The sequence below is a fragment of the Gossypium hirsutum genome, chromosome D10 (assembly GCF_007990345.1).
Source record: "Gossypium hirsutum isolate 1008001.06 chromosome D10, Gossypium_hirsutum_v2.1, whole genome shotgun sequence".
Lineage (NCBI taxonomy): Eukaryota > Viridiplantae > Streptophyta > Magnoliopsida > Malvales > Malvaceae > Gossypium > Gossypium hirsutum.
In genome coordinates, this window is record NC_053446.1 from 55,592,076 (window position 1) to 55,612,083 (window position 20,008).

Below are 20,008 nucleotides of genomic sequence, written 5' to 3' on the forward strand. Positions count from 1 at the left end.
ATTTGTTATATAGGTAAATTGAAGTTTGGTTTAGAAACTTTGATGATTTAATTGTTAATTAAGGAAAATGACTAAATTATAAATGTAAAAAAAAGTTAATCACGAAGGGATTTTAATTAATTAAGGGACCAATTGAACAATTGGACCCCTCGATATGTGAAATACGGTAGTGGCGGATAGCTAGGATCCACTAAAAGATGTTAATTGTGATTAAAATTGATTAATTAAGATTATAATAATTAATTAAGTTAATTATAAACTAATGAAAGTATAAAAAGGTAAAATAAAATAAAAAAGAATAAGACATTTATATCATCTTCTTCTACCTCACTATTTTAAGAAGAAAATGTGGGGATTGAAACGACTAAGCTTTGGTCCTTAATTTCTAAGGTAAATTGTCATTTTCTTGTAATTTTTATGTTTTTTAGATCGTTGTAACTTAATCTAGCTAGCCCAAGGACTATTTTGAAATATTGTTAAAGCTTTGAAAAGTAACCATTGATGTTTTTGAAGCTTTTTAGATGTTAATGGTTAAGTTTGAAGTTCGGTGTTGAAATAGGACTATTTTGTAAGGTGGATTTTGATAGTTTTAAGTTTAGGATTAAATCGAAAGTACGTTAAATTTGACATGGATTTCTTCTAAAATTTTAGTACTTGAGGGTTGTATAAGGATGATAATGAATTCGAAAATATGGTTTTGGGCTTAATTATGAAAAATAAACTTATTTTAGTTTTAGGGACTAAATTGAATAAAATGCAAAACTTTAGATAAATTGTGAAAATGTTAATATGAGATCATATGCATCAAGTTAAATGTTATAAGGCAATTAGGACTGATAATTGAAATAAATTCATGTATAAATCAAAAACTGATAGATAATAGTGGAAAAAGGAAATTTTCAAATTAGTCTCTGATACTTCTATCCTTGTTGTTTGTTCTTGGTAAGTTCGTACAAGACTTACTTTATTAATTGATGATATATTTGTGCTATGTTATTTTGTTTTATAGTTGAATTGTTATTATATAATGCTTTTGGCATCAAAAGGATTAAATCGAAAAATATTAAATATCTATATGTGAAATTGATATTAACTAAGTAGTAATTGATTAATGGTATAAAGTGAAAATGTTAATATGAGATCATATGCATCAAATTAAATTTTATAAGGCAATTGGGACTGATAATTGAAATAAATTCATGTATAAATCAAGAACCGATAGATAATAGTGGAAAAAAGAAAATTTCAAATTAGTCCCTGATACTTCTATCCTTGTTGTTTGTTCCTGGTAAGTTCATGCAAGACTTACTTTATTAATTGATGATATATTTGTGCTATGTTGTTTTGTTTTATGGTTGAATTGTTATTATACAATGTTTTTGGCATCAAAAGGATTAAATCGAAAAATATTAAATATCTATATGTGAAATTGATATTAACTAAGTAGTAATTGATTAATGGTATAAAGTAAATACTATAGAATTGGATGTAAATTAGTTGATGCTGACCTTGATTATGAAATTGATATGTATATAATGATATTACATAGTTAAATGTATATGCATAGTTTGAAGCTTACAGTTTATAACTTCATAAATTAATTCATTTAAATGTATATGTATTATTCATTTAAAGTAAGTTGAAAATAATTGATGGGAAATAGTGTATTTGGTGCAAGTATGGAATTGACCTTGTATTAGATTGAAAAATGTTGTTATGAGATGACTTGTTGAATTTTGTTATAAATTTTGGTTGTCGGGATATAATTGAAAATTTTATGGAAAATTCGTTACTTAGTGAATGTAAAGTAATACTTTGGTTTGCCCGATGAGGTATTGGGAGCCAATTAAATCGATGAGCGTTGGGCACAATTGGATTACTTTAATTTGTCTGATGAGGCACTAGGTGCCAAACGTATCAATGAGCGTCAGGAGTAAATTCTTCATTTTGAAAGACTGGTATGAAATTAGGATATGGTATGCTATTACGATAAAAATAATACATGGTATAATGTTATGTTTAAATAAAACCTTGAAAACTCTCTTAAAATATTCTCATATTGATATTGTTTATAGTGATGTCTTTGTATGGATTACCCAACCTTTAGTTGTTTTCATGCACAAGTTAGACTAAGTACATGATACTGTACATCGACTTCAACATCATTTTGTTGGTGAAATTTTGTTTAGCTTAATGGCATGTACCTAGGAGAGTTATGTGGTTGTATATGTTATGTTTTGGATGAATATAGCATTTTGAATGTTATGTGAATATGTATAAAACTATAAGTTTGGTTGTGATCTTAGTATTTGGTAATCGTTGTCTATGGTTTAGGTGTGTATGTTATGATGCTTATGTGGTGATAAGGTAATATGTTAGAAACATGCTAGGAAATCAATGTGTTAAAGATTTAACATCGGAGTGACTAAAAAAACAAATTTAAAAAGTTCAATGATTAAATTGAATTTTTTAATAGCTGGATAACCAAAAAAAAACACTGAAGTTTGGGTGATTAATTAGGTAGTTTACCCCCCAAAAAATATAATATTTATTTATCCATAAAACATCTATACTATTAATAAAACCCCTAACTGAGTTGTGTCATGAGTTAACCGGGTCCCAACTCGGTTAATAAATTATGAAAATGCCCTTTCATAATTAAAATAAGTCATATTATTCAAGAGTATTTTAGTCTTTTCTTTTTAACAAAAACCAATAAAAATATACGATGAGATTTAAACCCACGCCAATCGAATTAAAAAATATTAAATTTACTACTCAACCAAAATTTTGCTTTAATATTTTTTATACATCTTTTAATATGCACAATTTATCATTTCCACCAGTTATATATATATATATTAATAATGTTAATTGTGTTAGTGTCACAAGTCAACTTGACATTAACTCACAGTTCATGACAAAACTATGATAAATAATTATATTCCATTTAGTATTGTTTATCTCATGTATTTATGTATTTAAATTTCTTTTTACTCATAATTTATTCTATTTTTTTAATATCGTACATATTTCATGTGTTATTATGATTAGTTAGTTTCAAACCATACATTTCATTATTTATTATATGTTATTTTTAAATACATATGTGTTTTAAATCTGTGATTTCCAAACACATGATAAGATATCTATTAATATATTACATTTTGAGTTTATTTTTAGGCTCCGTTTGTTTCATTGAAAATGGCTTCCGAAAAATGATTTCTGGAAAATGACTTACTTTTTTTAAAAAGCTAATATTTTCTGGTGTTTGGATGAATCTGTGTAAAATATTTTCTTTTGTTTGGCAGGTTCTTTAAAAATATTTCATAAAATTCGTTTTCAATTAAACAAACATACATTTGAGATTTTTTTTAAATTTTCATTGTTTAATTGAGTTTATTTTATATCTTTTATATTTTACATTGTTTTTACATATATTAAAAATATTTTGTTAAATTTAGGTTCATTGCAACGATTATTTTTTAGTTACATGACTACCGACTGAGTATTTTTTTTATTTAAAAATGTGACATTAACAAAATTGACAAAAAAAATCAATAATGTCAGCAGTTGGACTTGATTTTCAAATATGGAAAGTAGAGGGACTAAATTCTTGAAAATAAAAGTAAAGAAACTAAATTACAAATTTGTGAAGAGTATATGCACTTATGACATATTTTAACATTTATACTACAAAACATTTATTATTAATATATTTATAATTGTAATAAATATTTAGTATTAAAATATTAATATTGGTATTTTCAATAAATAATATTATTTTAAATTATTATTTTTAAAATTTACTATTAAAATAGAATTTAAATATTAAATAATTTATTAAAAATAATAAATTATATTAAAAATTTATTACATGACTAAATATAAATAATTAAATACGTATGTTTAATAATATTAAAAAATATAATATTTTATATTAATATTTTAAATATTTTTAAAAATAAAAATAAAATTTATTATCAATATAAGTTAATTTTTATATAAAAGTAAAATTATCCTTTGAGTAAAATTATCTTTTGAGAAACTCTTTTCCGGAAAATGGCTTACGCTTTTCAAAAGGGTAAGTCATTTTACAAGGAAAAAGGCTTATTTTCCGTTGACTTGTAAGTCATTTTTCATTGACCAAGTTGTTTTCTGTGAAACGAACACAGGAAAATACAGAAAACATTTTCCGTAAAACCTTTTACATGTAAACAAACGGACCCATAGTTGCTAATTACCACAAAATTATTTTCTTCTTTTTATAATCTTTTCTATAACAAAAGCATAATGACTCCATGGCCCAATGGATAAGGCGCTGGTCTACGGAACCAGAGACTCTGGGTTCGATCCCCAGTGGAGTCGCTCCATTTCTTTTTAGAATCCGTAAACCAAATTCTAGTGTTCCTTTTCTTTTTTTGTATATTTGAATTATATACTGTTTTTATGAATTAATAATATTGTAAAAAAAAAGATAAAATAATTTTAATAAATATATTTGTTTCATACATGAAATCAGATTCCATTTGAAATAAGAAGTACAATTTCATCCCACTTTTTGCTATTTTACTTACCAAATTAATCAACTGTAAATATCTTAAATTTATTATATATATATATCACATTGATAATGTGGATAAAAAATATATAATAATAATTTATTAATAGTTTGTATAAGAACTAAATGAAGCTTTGGCTAAAATATAGGGATAAATATTATTAAAACTATACATGAACTATGATTTTAATGTACAATTGTACACATAAACTTTGATTTTATGCAATTTTATAGATGAAATTTTGATTTAATCAAATTTTTGTTAATTATTAATACCATTATTGATAGGACATCATTTTATGTTTATATCTTGCATACATAAATAATTGTATTTATTCAACATAAAAATAAATTGATGTATTTATTTCTTTAAATGCATATGTTTAAATCAAAATTAAAGTTTCAAATATACATTTGAACCACAATTAGAATTTCACGTGTATAATTACACCAAATTAAAGTTCGTGTATGATTTTGAGATTTATTCCTAAAATATAAAGCTGTAAGTTTTAAATTTATGGTTTTAAGCTCAAATTTCATTATGTGGATTTTTATTGATTTTATATAAAATATAAACAAATATTTTCATAATAATATAACTTATTTTGTAAAAAGAATTATATTTTAATAATTTCTCAATTGAATTAGTGCTCATTTAACTCGTGACACAAATTTAATTGGAGGTTTTATGTATATTATAGATAGATTATAACAAGAATAATTGGTTTAATAAACAAGAACAGGTGGATTGAACTACAAATGGAGCTGTGGCAAAAGATTTGTGTTTAAGGGTATATTTATTTTCTTGAAAACAACTTTCAAAAAATGATTTTCAAAATATGAATTGATTTTTCTAAAAAATTTATATTTTATGGTGTTTAGATGCTTCTACATAAACTACTTTTCGTTGTTTGATAAGTGTAATGCCCAATTTTGACCCGGACCCAACATAGACAATAAAAACCAAATAAAATTATTAAAAGTCCAATGTCAATAAAGTCCAATTACAATGGGCAATTACAATGAGCCAAATTCAGACTAAAACCCGATGTCTAGCCCAAATACCAGACCCGATTACAAACCCAGTAACCCTGAACAAGTTTTGACAGAAACCCTAGCAGCAATAGCAAGCCTCCAGCACCCGCAGCCATCAGGTTTTTTTCTTCGCACGTACGCCCCATCCGAGCGTGTACCTGCAACAAAGGAACAACAAAGCAGAAAACAAAGATGCCAGCTAATAGAAAGAACAAAAAAAACAGCAGCAAATAACAAAAAAAGAAAAAAAGAAAATAGCGAAAATGACAGATTTTGTTTTTTCCTTTTTCTATTTTTTTTTGTTTTTCGATATATAAAATGATTGTAATAGAGCAAAGAGGACTTCCAGATTGTAAAAATACACAGAAAAGACATATTGAAACACAAAAAAAAAACAAAGATTAAAGATCGATTGATCCTTTTTTTCTCAAAAGGTGGTTCCTTTTTTCGTTTTTCTCTTGGTATTTGCTTCTCAGCAAGTGATCCTGTTGTTTTTTTGTTGCATACATATAGATATAACGAAAGGGGGTTCTTTCGTTCATTACTAGCGTAGAAATAAAAGAGAAAATAAGTTTTGAGAAAGAAAACTTACCTGGTGACCGGCCTTCTGCTCGCTCCGTCGTAATCGGAGTCGCGCAAGAGGATTCGGAATAGCCACTGATCGGGATATGAAATGGCGCGGAGTTGAGAGGGGAGAGCTTAAGTTTTTCTTTCAAATGGCAGATCAGATTTAGATTAGGTTTTTTTTATTTTTATGTTTGTAATAAAAAACGGTGCCGTTTAAGAGGTGAGATCCGATGATCTGACCCGATTCAGGGAAGAGGATCCGTGCCTCTTTGTTCATTGGTTTATTTTCGCAACTAGTCCTCTTTTGTTTTATATTGTTCTAATTCAACTTTCCGCAGTTTTCGATTTACACCACATAATTTATTCTGGTTTCAATTTGGTTCATAGTTAAACGGCGACGTTTTATTATCTGATTTTAAATGTTTGAAATATTGCGTTTAATTGTGGTATTAGTCCTCATGTTTTTTATTAATTGCAAATTTAGTCTTCTAAGTGCTGTAATTTCGATTTAATTATTGTTTTTTTTTAATTTTACTTTATTTCTTATCAATCATAACGTTTTGTTTAATTTCATAAATGTTATTAGCTCTTATAGTGAGTATATTAAAGAAATTCTCATTCGAATTTAGTTTTTATATAACATAATGTAAAATTAACTTAGTATTTTTTAATATGTTTATTTTTAATAAATTTTAAGTATTAGGATTAACATTGTTTTAAAATTTATCCTTTTTATTTTTAAACTTTATATCATTATATGTTTCATTATCTATATGTAAAAATGTTTTTTATAATAATTTGACATACTTTGAACATATTTTAGCAACTCATTTTGATATAACTTAATTTTCTTTTGATATAATGTTTTGAATGCTACTATATGTGCTATTAAATTATTTTTAAAAAAATATATCATTGTTTTGATGTTTGATATTATTATGATTATAAATTTCAAGTATTTTTATATCTACATATGTACTTTAAGTCAATTTTAGTTATATATAATTTACTTCTTTCGAAACCTATCTAGGTAAATTTTTTTTAATCATATACGTATTAAAACTTTTACATGGTTATTTTATATGTGTTATTTGAGGTAGATTAATAAATGTGTTGCTTGTTTCAAATTTATTTTCCGTATTATTATTCCATAATGTTATTCTTTTGTTTCAAGTCTATTTTGAATTCATGTGTAAATGTTTCAACTTAATAATGTTGTTATTAATAAATGTCGTTGTATTTAATTCATTTGATATTTGACATTTAGGATTGATATTTGCATAATAATTGTGTTGTAGCCACTTTTTGTTTGAATTTATTCTTTGTTTATTTTTCCTCAATATGTATCTAGATTATGAATTGTATCTTTTACATTAAGTATTGCTATTCAATCGGGTTTCATTTGTAAAAAAATTGTATTTTATTAAAGCACTACAATCATGCTATTTCATAATCTTCAAAAGAAAAGCTTGGTGTTCATCGTTTTCGATTGAATTGTGCCCTAACTTACTAGGTTTCAATTCCTTTTGCATGAATTTAGATGACCAAGTACTTATTTTGTTAAAACCATACAATTTCAAAATAAAATTTTAGGAAATTAAACCCTAACTTATTGGGTTTTAATTTGCCGTTTGACCCAAATAATCAGACATCCTTCTCAAAATGCATAGGTTTTAAAAGTCAGGAGATAAATTTAATTTTGAGGATTTAAAATGTTGCACTCTAACTTACTGAGTGTGACGATTTATTTCTTTGAAATAAGTGAATCACATCGTCCAACTCATTTACTCTAATTTTCTTTTCAAAGGATCATATTTTAAAACTTTTCAAAGTTTCGACACTAAGACCTTAAACAATCGATTCGGTACCAATTTTGGGCGTTACGAGGGTGCTAACCCTTCCTCGTGCGTAACCGACTCTCGGACCTATTTTCTCAAATCTCGCAGACCTAAAATTTATTTTTATGGTGAACCGATCACACGTTAATAAAAGATCGGTGGCGACTCCCATTTCTATTTTAAAAAGTTGATCCCCATTTTTTTCAAAAATAAAAATGGTTTCGACAATAAGTTTTCTTGAATTTAATTCCTAAGGCTCAAGTTTGGCCCAACCTATTTTTTAAGTTTGTAATGTTTTATATTATGCAATTTATAACATATAAAAATTAAATCTATAGTGATATATAATGCTATCATAGTGTAAACATTAAAAAATTTAATATGACTATATATAAAACTATAACAAAATAAAAATGTATTAAATTATTAAATATTATATTAAAATAAATATAAATATATATTTTTTAAAAATTAAAAATAATAATATGGGCGGCCTAAAAATGGGCTTGGGCTAGCCATTTATAAATATAGGCGGGCTTGAGCAAAACTTGAGGCTCATATTTTGGATCGGGTTGAGCTTGGATAAGCATAAAGCGTGTTAATATCATGTTTAAACCCAATCTAGATTCGACCCATGAACATCTCTTTGTTTGTGTGTTATATATACACATTTAATATTTTTATATATTCTTTATAGAGGTGTTCATGGACCGGGTTGGGTCGGGCCTAAGCATGATAGTAACATACTTTATGTTTACCTAAGCTTGGTTTGACCTGAAATATGGACTTAAATTTTTTCCCAAACCCGCTCATATTTGCAAGAGACTAACCCAAATCCATTTTAAACTTGCCCATATTATTTTTTTTATTTTTTAAAAAATATTTATATTATATTATTTTAATATTTAATAATTTTATACATTTTTTATTTACTAAAATTTTTTATAGTCATCTTAATATTATTTCAATATTTACATTAGAGTAATATTATATATTTAGTATAGGTTTTTTTTAATAATGTGTTCTAAATTACATAATAAATAAAAATAACATAATATAAAGTATTATAAACTTAAAAATGGGTCGGGACAAGCTTGGTATTGAATGTTCAAGCCCGAGCCAATGCCCATATTTTAAACGGGCCTAACTATTTTTGTCTAAGCCCATTTTTCAGGCCTAATATTTTCCCCCAAATCCTCCCAAATTTGGGCAGGTAGCTCAGCCCAGCCAAAAAGTGGAAGCGTTTGGGCAAAAATATAAGCTTGTTTAGAAAACAGGTCGGGTCTCAGGTAAGTTTTTTGGGCCAAACCCAACCCTTCTAACCCGAATTTTTAATAATAAAACACCTAGGGGTGTGCATTCGGTTAACCGACCAGAAATAGCTATAACCGAATTAACCGACCTTCCAAAATTTTTAACTGTTAACCGAACCGAATTTTTTTAAAAAAAATTAACCGAACCGAATTTTTTCGGTTAATTAGGTCGGTTAACCGAATTAACCGAAAATTGTATGGTTTTTATTTTTGGTTAAAAATTAACCGAATTAACCGAATTACCCGAATTGAATCACTACATAATTAAAAATATTACATAAGTCTTTGAATCACTACATAATTAAAAACATTATATAATTCTTGAAATTAACACATAATTGAAATGTAAGTCTTTAATATTCTCCATTTATATCCATTTCGTCTCTCCAAAAAATCTCCATTTACATTAAACCTAAAAAAATAAAAACATGTGTAATTGGGTAGATACTTAAGAGTTAGACTTTAGTTTTATTTTTATTGAGTTGGTAATTGGGTAGACTTTAGTTTTAGTTTTATTGGGTTGGGTAATTGGGTTGGGTTGGATAATTTTATTTATTAATTTTTTTGGTTAACCGAAAAAATTCGGTTAACCGATCGGTTTCGAACCGAATTAACCGTTAACCGAAAAATTATAAAAAATTTAACCGACCCCCGACCGAAAAAATTCGGTTAACCGACCGATTAATCGAATTCGGTCAGTTAACTGATTTTTTCGATTTTACCCGAATTATGCACACCCCTAAAAACACCCATAGAACCAAATTTTTAACTATACTAAATCAATTCACACAGCGAAAATTTCACAAGAAAATCTTGTTTAATTTAATTTATTTTCAATTAAATCTCTAAACTTAAAATCATACAAAATTACTTAAAAAATATTTATATTCAACACCTAAGTATAGTAATTCACTATTAAACTTCAAGAACAAACTAAACTCATCAATGGCATCTTCCAAAACATTTAACAATTTTATAAATTGATCCCGAATTAATTAAATAGAGTTAAAATGATCTCAAAAACATAAAATTCGTAAAAAAAAAGGGGGGTTGAAACATGGAGTTACAAGTCCATGCAATGGAATGAGCAAGGCCGAAACTTTTTCTTCACTTAGCAATGGTGTTTCGGTTCAACCAAAACAAAATGAAGAAGAAGATGGCATCTTACCATTTTCTTTTGTTTAATTATTATGTTAAATTTCAAAAATGCCGCCAACTGCCCTATTTTAATCCAATTTCTCGCACATATTGACCACTAAATAAAGAGATGACTTAATTGTCATATTAAACCATTCTGTTTTACTTAATCACCCAATTAGTACTATAACACTAATAACAATTGACTTTCACACTTTTTACAATTTAATCCATTTTCTTAAATTAACTATCTAAACGTTAAATTTACTAGACTAAAATTTAATATAACACTCAGATAACTTCATAAATATTAAATAATTAATATTTACGGACTAACATGTCGAAGTTGTGGTCCCCAAACCACTGAAAAATGGGGTATTACAGGATGATTCTACGTAAATATTAATATTTTAAAATGATTTTTGAAATATGAATTGATTTTTCTAAAAAAACATACATTTTATGGTATTTCGATGCGTCTACGTAAACTACTTTTCAGTATTTGACAAGTTTTCCTAAATTTAATTTCTAAGGCTCAAGTTTGGCCCAACTTATTTTTTAAGTTTGTAATGTTTTATATTATGTAATTTATAACATATAAAAATTAAATCTATAGTAATATATAATACTACTATAATGTAAACATTAAAAAATTTAATATGACTATATATAAAACTATAACAAAATAAAAATATATTAAATTATTAAATATTATATTAAAATAAATATAAATATATTTTTAAAAAATTAAAAATAATAATATGGGCGGCACAAAAATGGGTTTGAGCTAGCCATTTATAAATATAGGCTGGCTTGAGCAGAATTTAAGGCTCATATTTTGGATCGGGTTGGGCTTAGGCAAGCATAAAGCATGTTAATATCATGCTTAAGCCCAATCTAGACTCGACCCATGAACACCTCTATGTTTTGTATTATATATTCACATTTAATATTTTTATACATTCTTTATAGAGGTGCTCATGGGTCGGGCCTAATCATGATATTATCATAATTTATATTTGCTCAAGCCCGACCTAGCCCGAAATATGGGCCTAAAACTTTTCCTAAATCCGCTCATATTTGCAAAAGACTAACCCAAGTTCATTTTAGACACGACCATATTATTTTTTTATTTTTTTAAATATTTATATTATATTATTTTAATATTTAATAATTTTATATATTTTTTATTTATTGAAAATTTTTATATTCATCTTAACATTATTTTAATGTTTACATTAGAGTAGTATTATATATTTAATATAGGTTTCTTTTTTTAATGTGTTCTAAATTACATAATATATAAAAATAACATAATATAAAGTATTATAAACTTAAAAATAAATCGGGATGGGCTTGACTTTGCATGTTTAAGCCCGATCCATATTTTAAATGAACCTAATTTTTTTTGTCCGGATTCATTTTTCGGGCCTAATATTTTTATCCAAATCTGGGTGGCTGGCCTGGCTCAATCTGAAGGCCGTCTAAAAAATAGAAAGGTTTGGGCAAAAATATAGGCTCGAAAAATGTGCTTGGGTAAAAAATTTGTCGGGTCGGGTCTTAGGTAATTTTTTTTTGCCAGAGCCCAACTCGGCCGAATTTTTAATAAAAAAAACCTCTTGTTTTAACTGTTGTTTTTTCATGTGTTATTGTTGTTTTCCCACTTTTTGCCACAGTTTTACTACTATTTCACTATTAGGTTGTTACTATTTTGTTGTTAATATTTGGATATTGTATAACACTTGTTTTATTGTTAATTTTACTACTATTTTAGAGACATTTTCTCGTTAAGTTGCACTTATCTTAGTGTCATTTAGTGTATTTGTTGTATTATATTTTTAAATGTTTTATATAAAAATAAAATTAAAAAAATCAATACAGGTCAAGCCTGAGTTTTAGCATTTTTATCCATTCCAAACTTGGGCAAAAATCTAAGCCCATTTTTCAGGCTAAACTGGGCCCAAGCCTATCAACTGGGCCTAAAATTTTATTAGTGCCCGACCCGAACCTACCCGATCCGACTCATGGACAACTCTAATCCCAAAGGATTTCATTTCTAAACAATTTGCGTAAGTAAACTCATTTTTTTTTCAATTACTCCTTAATCTAGTGTAAAATAAATTTATTTCCCCACACACTACACCAAAACAGGCTTTTAGCGGCGTTTTTAGCGGCGTTTGGATAAAAAAACGCCGCTAATGATCGATCATTAGCGGCGCATTACGAGAAACGCCACTAAAAAAAGTATTAGCGGCATTTTTGAGCAAAGCGCCGCAAATAACCTAAGACCAACAACGCCGTTTTCTGAGCTTTTGGGGATTTAGCGGCGCTTTTGGAAAAGCGCCGCAAAAAAACCCAAGCCCAACGATGCCGTTTTCTGAACTTTCAGAGATTTAGTGGCGTTTTTCGTAAAGCGTCGCTAAAGGTAAGCAATAGCGGCGTTTCCTATAAAAACGCCGCAAAAAATAAATCAATTTATAAAAAATAAAAAAATTTAGAATAGCAAAGCGGCGTCGTTTTGTTCAAAATGAAAAAATTTTGCGGCGCTTTATATGAAGCGCCGCTAAAGGTAAGCAATAGCGGCGTTTTCTATAAAAACGCCGCAAAAAATAAATCAATTTATAAAAAAATAAAAAAAATTTAGAATAGCAAAACGGCGTCGTTTTGTTCAAAATGAAAAAATTTTGCGGCGCTTCTTAAGGTAAGCAATAGCGGCGTTTCCTATAAAAACGCCGCAAAAAATAAATCAATTTATAAAAAAAATAAAAAAATTTTAGAATAGCAAAACGGCGTCGTTTTGTTCAAAATGAAAAAATTTTGCGGCGCTTTATAAGAAGCGCCGCTAAAGGTAAGCAATAGCGGCGTTTTCTATAAAAACGCCGCAAAAAATAAATCAACTTATAAAAAAAATAAAAAATTGTTAGAATAGCAAAACGGCGTCGTTTTTTTCAAAATGAAAAATTTTGCGGCGCTTTATAAGAAGCGCCGCTAAAGGTAAGCAATAGCGGCGTTTCCTATATAAACGCCGCAAAAATAAATCAATTTATAAAAAAAATTTAGAATAGCAAAACGGCGTCGTTTTGTTCAAAATGAAAAAATTTTGCGGCGCTTTATAAGAAGCGCCGCTAAAGGTAAGCAATAGCGGCGTTAGAAAACGCCGCAAAAAATAAATCAATTTATAAAAAATTTCCCAAATTTTTTATGCGTTTTTATCCCAAAATTCCCCCTGAAACCCCTAAATTTTCTCCCCTAAAATTGGTATCCTCAAAACACCTGAGTGTTTCTCTCTTCCACCACCGTCTTCATCATGAATTAATTACCATTTAATCGTAAAAGAGATAGTATTAATTTTAAAATATTGAATTAATTACTATTTAATTTGTTTATTTATATTAATTAAAATTCAAGTTAATTTTAAATAAATATTTGTTATAAATGGATTAATTTGAAATAATGACACGTAGAAATAAATTGAAATAAAAAACATGGAAAAATATTTGTTAAAAATAGAAAAATTAAAATACTATTATTAAGCCATAATTTTAAAATTTTTTGGGTACATGACTGATTGATTTTTAATTTATATACTAAATAATTTCAAATATAATTGTAAGAGATAAGATAGTATTAATTTTAAAATATTTAATTTAATTATCATTATAGTTTAGGGTTTAATAAATATGGTTTAGGGTATAGATATGGTTAATTTAGGATTTAAGATTGGTTTAGGAGTTACAATTTTAAGTTTTATAGATTATGGAATTAGGGATTATGGATTAGGATTCTGATTTAAGGGTTAATGTGATTTAAGGTTTATGGGTTAAGGGTTAGGGTTAAGGGTTAGGTTAGGGGTTAGATGTTAATAGTTAGGGATTTAGGGCTTAGAAACTTGGTGTTAAGTTAGAGTTTAGGGTTTAGAATAATTAGTGTATTTTAATTATATATTAAATAAGGTTTAGGGGTTAGGGTTAAGGGTTAGGGATTTAGGATCGGGTTATGGTTTAGGGTTTAGATTAACTAGTGTTTTCTAATTTATATATTAATTAATTTCTTATATAATTGTAAAAGAGATAATATTAATTTGGTTCTTCAAAATCGTGTGAAGATTTGGTTTATGGATTATGGGTTTAAAGGTTAGGATTTAAGGTTTAGGGGTTAGTGGTTAGGGGTTAGGGGTTAAGAGTTAGGGAGTTAGGGGTTAGGACTTAAGGATTCAAGGGTCGGGTTAGGGTTTAAATTATGTAATTGTAAAAGATGTATAATTTAGGGTTTAAATTATGCCTTGAGAGAGATAAACTTAAAATTTATATCATTTCAATGGTTAATTTAGGGTTTAATAAGGTTAAGGTTTACTTGAGATTTGTAATTTTATACAATTAATTAATGCTTTTATATTTTTAAAAAATTGAATCTAAACCATTTGATATATTTAGGTATAATTAATAAATAAGTTTAAAAAAAAGTAATAGATTGCTATGGATAATTTAGGTATAATTATTAATTTTGGAGAGGACCAAATTATAAGAAATAAAATTAAAATACAAAAATAAAAATGAAATAAAAACACTAAAATTTTTAATTTTATCTAATTTTTATAAATATTACTTAAAAAACTAAAATTTATAAATTTATCTAATTTTTATAAATATTACTTAAACAAAACTATGCATTAAAATTTCCCAAAATGGCGTTGTTTCAATAGAAGAATTTAATTTATTAGTGGCGTTTCCACGAAAAACGCCGCAAAAAATTCCTAATAATATAGACAAAACGGTGTAGTTTTTGGCTGCGAATTTAATTTCTTTAGCGGCGCTAAGAAAAAAACGCCACTAAAAATGAGCATTAGCGGCGCTATAATAAAAACGCCGCAAAGTTTCGTTGTAGTTTAAACAAAATGTTGTCGTTTTGTCTTGCACAATAACGACATTAGTGGCGCTAGGGTCAAAAACGCCGCAAGTTTTCATTCTGGTTGAAATATTTATTCCCCTCCAAATTTATTCCCCTTCAATTTTTCCCATACCCGAAAAACCTCATTTTATTCCCCTCCCAAATTTCCCAAAAATTCCCCCAAATCAAGAACCCTAGTCTGCTGCGCTCCACGACCCAAACCTTTCCCAAATCTGCTGCATTGTCGTAGACCGTCCCTTCTGCCGTCGCTCGTCTCTACTTCTTTAAGCGGTTCGTCTTCTTCTTCTTCTCTGTTTGGTCTTTTTCTTTTTCCTGGTTTGTTGTTGTTTTGGAGTTGTTGGGCTGTTCTCATTTTGGTTCCTCAACAGTAATCTAAATTCAAGATCAAGCCTTTTGAAAACTGGGTATCATTTTTTTCTTTCAACTTTTCTTTTTCTTTTCTTGGTAGTTGTGTAATGTCTTCTTTTCTTTTCCTTATTTTTTGCAGCAAGGTAAAGTTCATCTTTTTGGGAGTCTTGAGTTAAGAGCAAGAGAAAATGGGGGATAAAAATGAAGTCTTGGAGGCTGTATTGAAGGAAACTGTGGATTTGGTAAATAGATCTGACCAAACTCGCTCGAAAGGGATTCATTTGATGTTTACTAATGATGGAATGTATATTTTAAACCGAATGAATCCATGATTTTTATCTTTTTATAAAATAAAATTTTGGTAAACAGAGGTGAAGTAAGTAGTGAATGCTTCATCTTATCTTTTTCCTTAGGCTCTGTATACTTTGCTTTGATTTAATGTTACTTTTCTTAATGGGTTTGTCTAACCTGGCTATCGGTTTTTGGCTCATGCGTTGTTCTACAGCCTTTTTATTAATATATTTATGGTCTTTTATATAAATGAATGCGCTTTAAAGAATCATCTAAAATTATTCTGTGCTATTGTACCTAAAAAAAAAAGTTGTCTTGTGAATTAATGTTTTTTAAATTTAGCAAAAACACACACAAAAAGAGAGAGTAGATTTGAGTATTTATTTCATATTCATATATCTTGTGTGTTTAAATTAATTTATATTTATATAAAATATTGATATGTTAAATTGAAGCAAATCATTGCCCTTTATACACTACCAATAAGCAATTCAACCACACGACATTGGTATGTCGCTCATTACACTAGTTTAGTGATAAGGTGTGGATTTAAATTTATTAGCTTAATTTAGATTTCAAATTTAATCTTTATGTTTGTAACTCATTTTATGATGATTATAATGTAGTTGCTTGCACTCAAAACTTATTATTTTATGCATATATATAAATATTATTTAGTCTTAGATTCTTATGATTGTTGCTGACTTCCTGAACTCATATCCATCATGCTATATTTTTCTCATTTCATGTTAAATTAGTTCTATTAAATGGTTCCAAGCTTCCGAGTAAACAAGTGGTAATATTCTACAAGAACTGACTTTACCTTTTGACTATCAGAAATTATTTATATAGCTTCCTATGTACAGGCACTAAAAGAATCAGTCATTGAAATCTTTAACTGCAAAGAGGTGTATATATACAACTGAATATGGCTAATTTAATGCCTTCTTTTTCATTTGAATCTGAAAATATTAATAACAGATATTCACTTTTGTCTACAGGGTGAATTTGCATACCCTTGGGTTGAGAAAGTCATCGTGGGACAGGTCTGACATGAGAGTTTAAGTTGTGTTATTCTATTTATTTAACTATTATCCATTCTTATTGTCATATTAATTATTTAACTATCTTTCTTTTTCTTGATTTGTTATGCCGGTATCATTATATTTTGATGATGTAGTTTTCCCTACACATAACTAACTTCTTGGAATAACTTATTTTCTGGGATGTGACTCCCAATAAGGAGAATTACTAGCAAGCTGATAGTGTTTAGCATACCTCGAATGAATTCAAGTTATTGAATATCTAGTATAGTTACTTTTGTCTTACTGAGATAGCATTTACTCAAACATATTTGATTCACAAGAGGCCTTAAAGCCAATGTTAAAGCATAATGCTATCTTTTGCAAACCCTGCTTACCACCCTCTAAAAATGACAAATAATTAATAAATTGTTAAAAACAAAAATAAAAATAGTCTTACATCATCAATCCGTTGTAGTCTAGTTGGTTAGGATACTCGGCTCTCACCCGAGAGACCCGGGTTCAAGTTCCGGCAATGTTTTGCTTATTTTGTTCTTTTTCCCCATTTTGCTTGCTCTTATTTTTGTTTGTTTGTTTGTTTTTCTCATTTTGCTTGCTTACTCTGTTACTGGTATGGGTTTTTGTTACTACTTGCTTACTTATATTTTTGCTTTTTTGTTCTTTTTGCTTGCTCACTTTGTAACTACTGGTACGGGTTTTGGTGCCTTTTAGTCCCTATGAATAAATTTTGTGTAATTAGTTTAGATAAGACAGATTGAATGTTGTTTAGGATTTCCTTGTTTTACCTTTTAGAATTTTTCCATTTGAGTTGCAATGGAAAATTGAATAGATAAATCCATAAAGATGTACATGCAAAGAAAATTTAGCACATACTATATACAAAACATACTGTAATATTAATATTACTGTAAAAAAGATTGATGTATATAAACAGGTTGATGTATAGCTTGTATACTACTAATATAAAAAAACATTCAAAACATTAGAAGGCCCAGATAGTGTAATATTCAATATTACAATGGAGCATATTTTATATTAATAGTGTCATTATCTAAAGTCTGTTTTAAGTGTTTATGTGCTTCTTTTCTCATTCGGGTTTTTGGTTTAAATTTTATCAGTAATATTTGAGGCTTTAACAAGCCCCTGTTATAAATGTATATTCACTATTGATTTTGAACTTCATATAGAAATTTGTATTTCTTAAAATGATGACAGTATGTTGTATCAGTTTTTGCTTGCATTCTCAATCACATACAATTTTTGCAGGGTTCCCTAATTGCTATTATTTTGATTTTACAGCTTTTATAATAATGAATAAGTGGTTGTGTTTCTATAATGGCAGGAAAGACAGTAATAATTTCTAATCAGCCTTATTTCTATAAGAAAGCTGAACTTTTTCCCGGTAGTGCTTTTGTAATTGGTGCTGACACTGCAGTAAGGCTTATCAATGTATGACACTTTGAATTCCTTAAATATTATGACATTATATCCTGACACTTTATAGTTCAAAGTTTCTGTTAAAATAATTATGCATAATTTTTTCAATCGAGAGCTTCATGAATAATCCTCCTCCTAAATGATAACATCAGTATAATGTGTCTATTTTATGATTAGGGAGCAAGACCTAACTGTTAAGGGAACACATAACATTCTTATAGGCATATTTGAGCTACATAAACAACATAGAGAAGATTGGTTTCAGATAATCTTGAGCACAACTTAAGTTGCCATTTCCTTTTCTATAGACAACTTGTTGAATTAGCTACCTTTTGATATCATTATGTATTGTCCGTCTATCACTAGACTTCTTTTTTTGTTTTCTATGAAAATGCAGAAATGCATAAATGTTCTAAAACATCATACAGAAATATTTTGCTATGAACTTATTTTGAGAATCATTGGAAAAAAAATGCTATAAGTTTCATCTTTGATGAGAAGTAAAGTGGTACCCTATTATATTTTCTAGCTGTTGCTGCAGGTGAAGCACCTTTGTAATAAGAGAATACTAGAAAATATAAGGCACAAAATGGTAGTTTGCATAAGTAAACTCATCAAAAGGTTGGCTTTTTACTTTGTAGTTTCGGAAATAGGGAAAGGTAAATGTTTACTTTGCCTTGGATGTTGAATTAGCTATTAGGGATATATGAATTAAATGAAAATATTGCAGCAAACTTGTACTCATGTATCTGTGTGGATACGCATACTGTCCGATGTAGGTATATATATTTCTTTTTTTTTCTTTTTCTTTTTAAGTTTTTCATGTGTTTGGAGAGTTATTATATACTTTATAGGTATATGTATACTGTCCTTAGTCTCTTTGATGTTTGGCATTTTATTTTAATTGTGGGTATTGATTTTTATTTATTGTCTTTATAATTACTACTTAATTTTGTGTGTTTTTAAAAATATATATATACACTGATTGGAGACCACTTGTTTTACATTTGTTTCTCTTTAGTGGATAATGCAGGAGGTCAATGGAATCAGGGTTCTTCAACTGGAAACTGCAGCTGGTGCAGCAATTAGGGTATAAAATTGTACCAATTATGGTTATGATGTATTAAAATGTAAAAAGATCTGTCTAACCATGTATTTTCCTTACGTGATTAAGTTCTTTGATCATGCTATTCGTATCAATGTACCTCGATCACAATTCCTTATACGTCTTGTTCATGAATTTCCATTTTAATACGTCTTCAAATTAAATTATACATTTCTAAATTGGATTTGTGGTGTTTTTATAATATATTTTTTATTTTTATGACCTTTAGTGGTGCTTTTATCAAAAGCGTCGCTAAAGATCATGTTTTTTAGCGGCGTTTGTGGTTAAAGCGTCGCTAAAGATCATGTTCTTTAGCGGCATTTGTGTTTAAAGCGCCGCTAAAGATCATGTTCTTTAGCAGCGTTTGCGGGTAAGGCGCCGCTAAAGATCATGTTCTTTAGCGGCGTTTGTAGGTAAAGCGCCGC

The 20,008-nt window shown here is 27.9% G+C and overlaps 2 long non-coding RNA genes and 1 other non-coding gene across 6 annotated transcripts; 2 read left to right on the top strand and 1 right to left on the bottom strand.

The window, feature by feature from the left end:
• Positions 1 to 4,295: 4,295 nt before the first annotated feature.
• Positions 4,296 to 4,368, top strand: TRNAR-ACG (transfer RNA arginine (anticodon ACG)). Its single transcript has one exon. It is a non-coding gene; the product is annotated as a tRNA-Arg (tRNA).
• Positions 4,369 to 5,518: 1,150 nt separating this feature from the next.
• On the bottom strand, positions 5,519 to 6,405 carry LOC107916314 (uncharacterized). The gene is made up of 2 exons (XR_001689461.2): positions 6,189 to 6,405; positions 5,519 to 5,754 (listed from the first exon to the last, which is right to left on the bottom strand). It is a non-coding gene; the product is annotated as an uncharacterized lncRNA (long non-coding RNA).
• A 9,074-nt stretch (positions 6,406 to 15,479) lies between these two features.
• Positions 15,480 to 19,694, top strand: LOC121222470 (uncharacterized). 4 transcript variants are annotated; one of them, XR_005919777.1, is made up of 5 exons: positions 15,492 to 15,629; positions 15,728 to 15,763; positions 15,847 to 15,949; positions 17,000 to 17,044; positions 19,512 to 19,694. It is a non-coding gene; the product is annotated as an uncharacterized lncRNA (long non-coding RNA). The 4 variants fall into 4 exon arrangements; XR_005919776.1 differs by lacking the exon at positions 15,728 to 15,763 and having other exon boundaries at positions 15,480 to 15,629; XR_005919778.1 differs by having other exon boundaries at positions 15,615 to 15,763; positions 19,500 to 19,694.
• Positions 19,695 to 20,008: the final 314 nt, after the last annotated feature.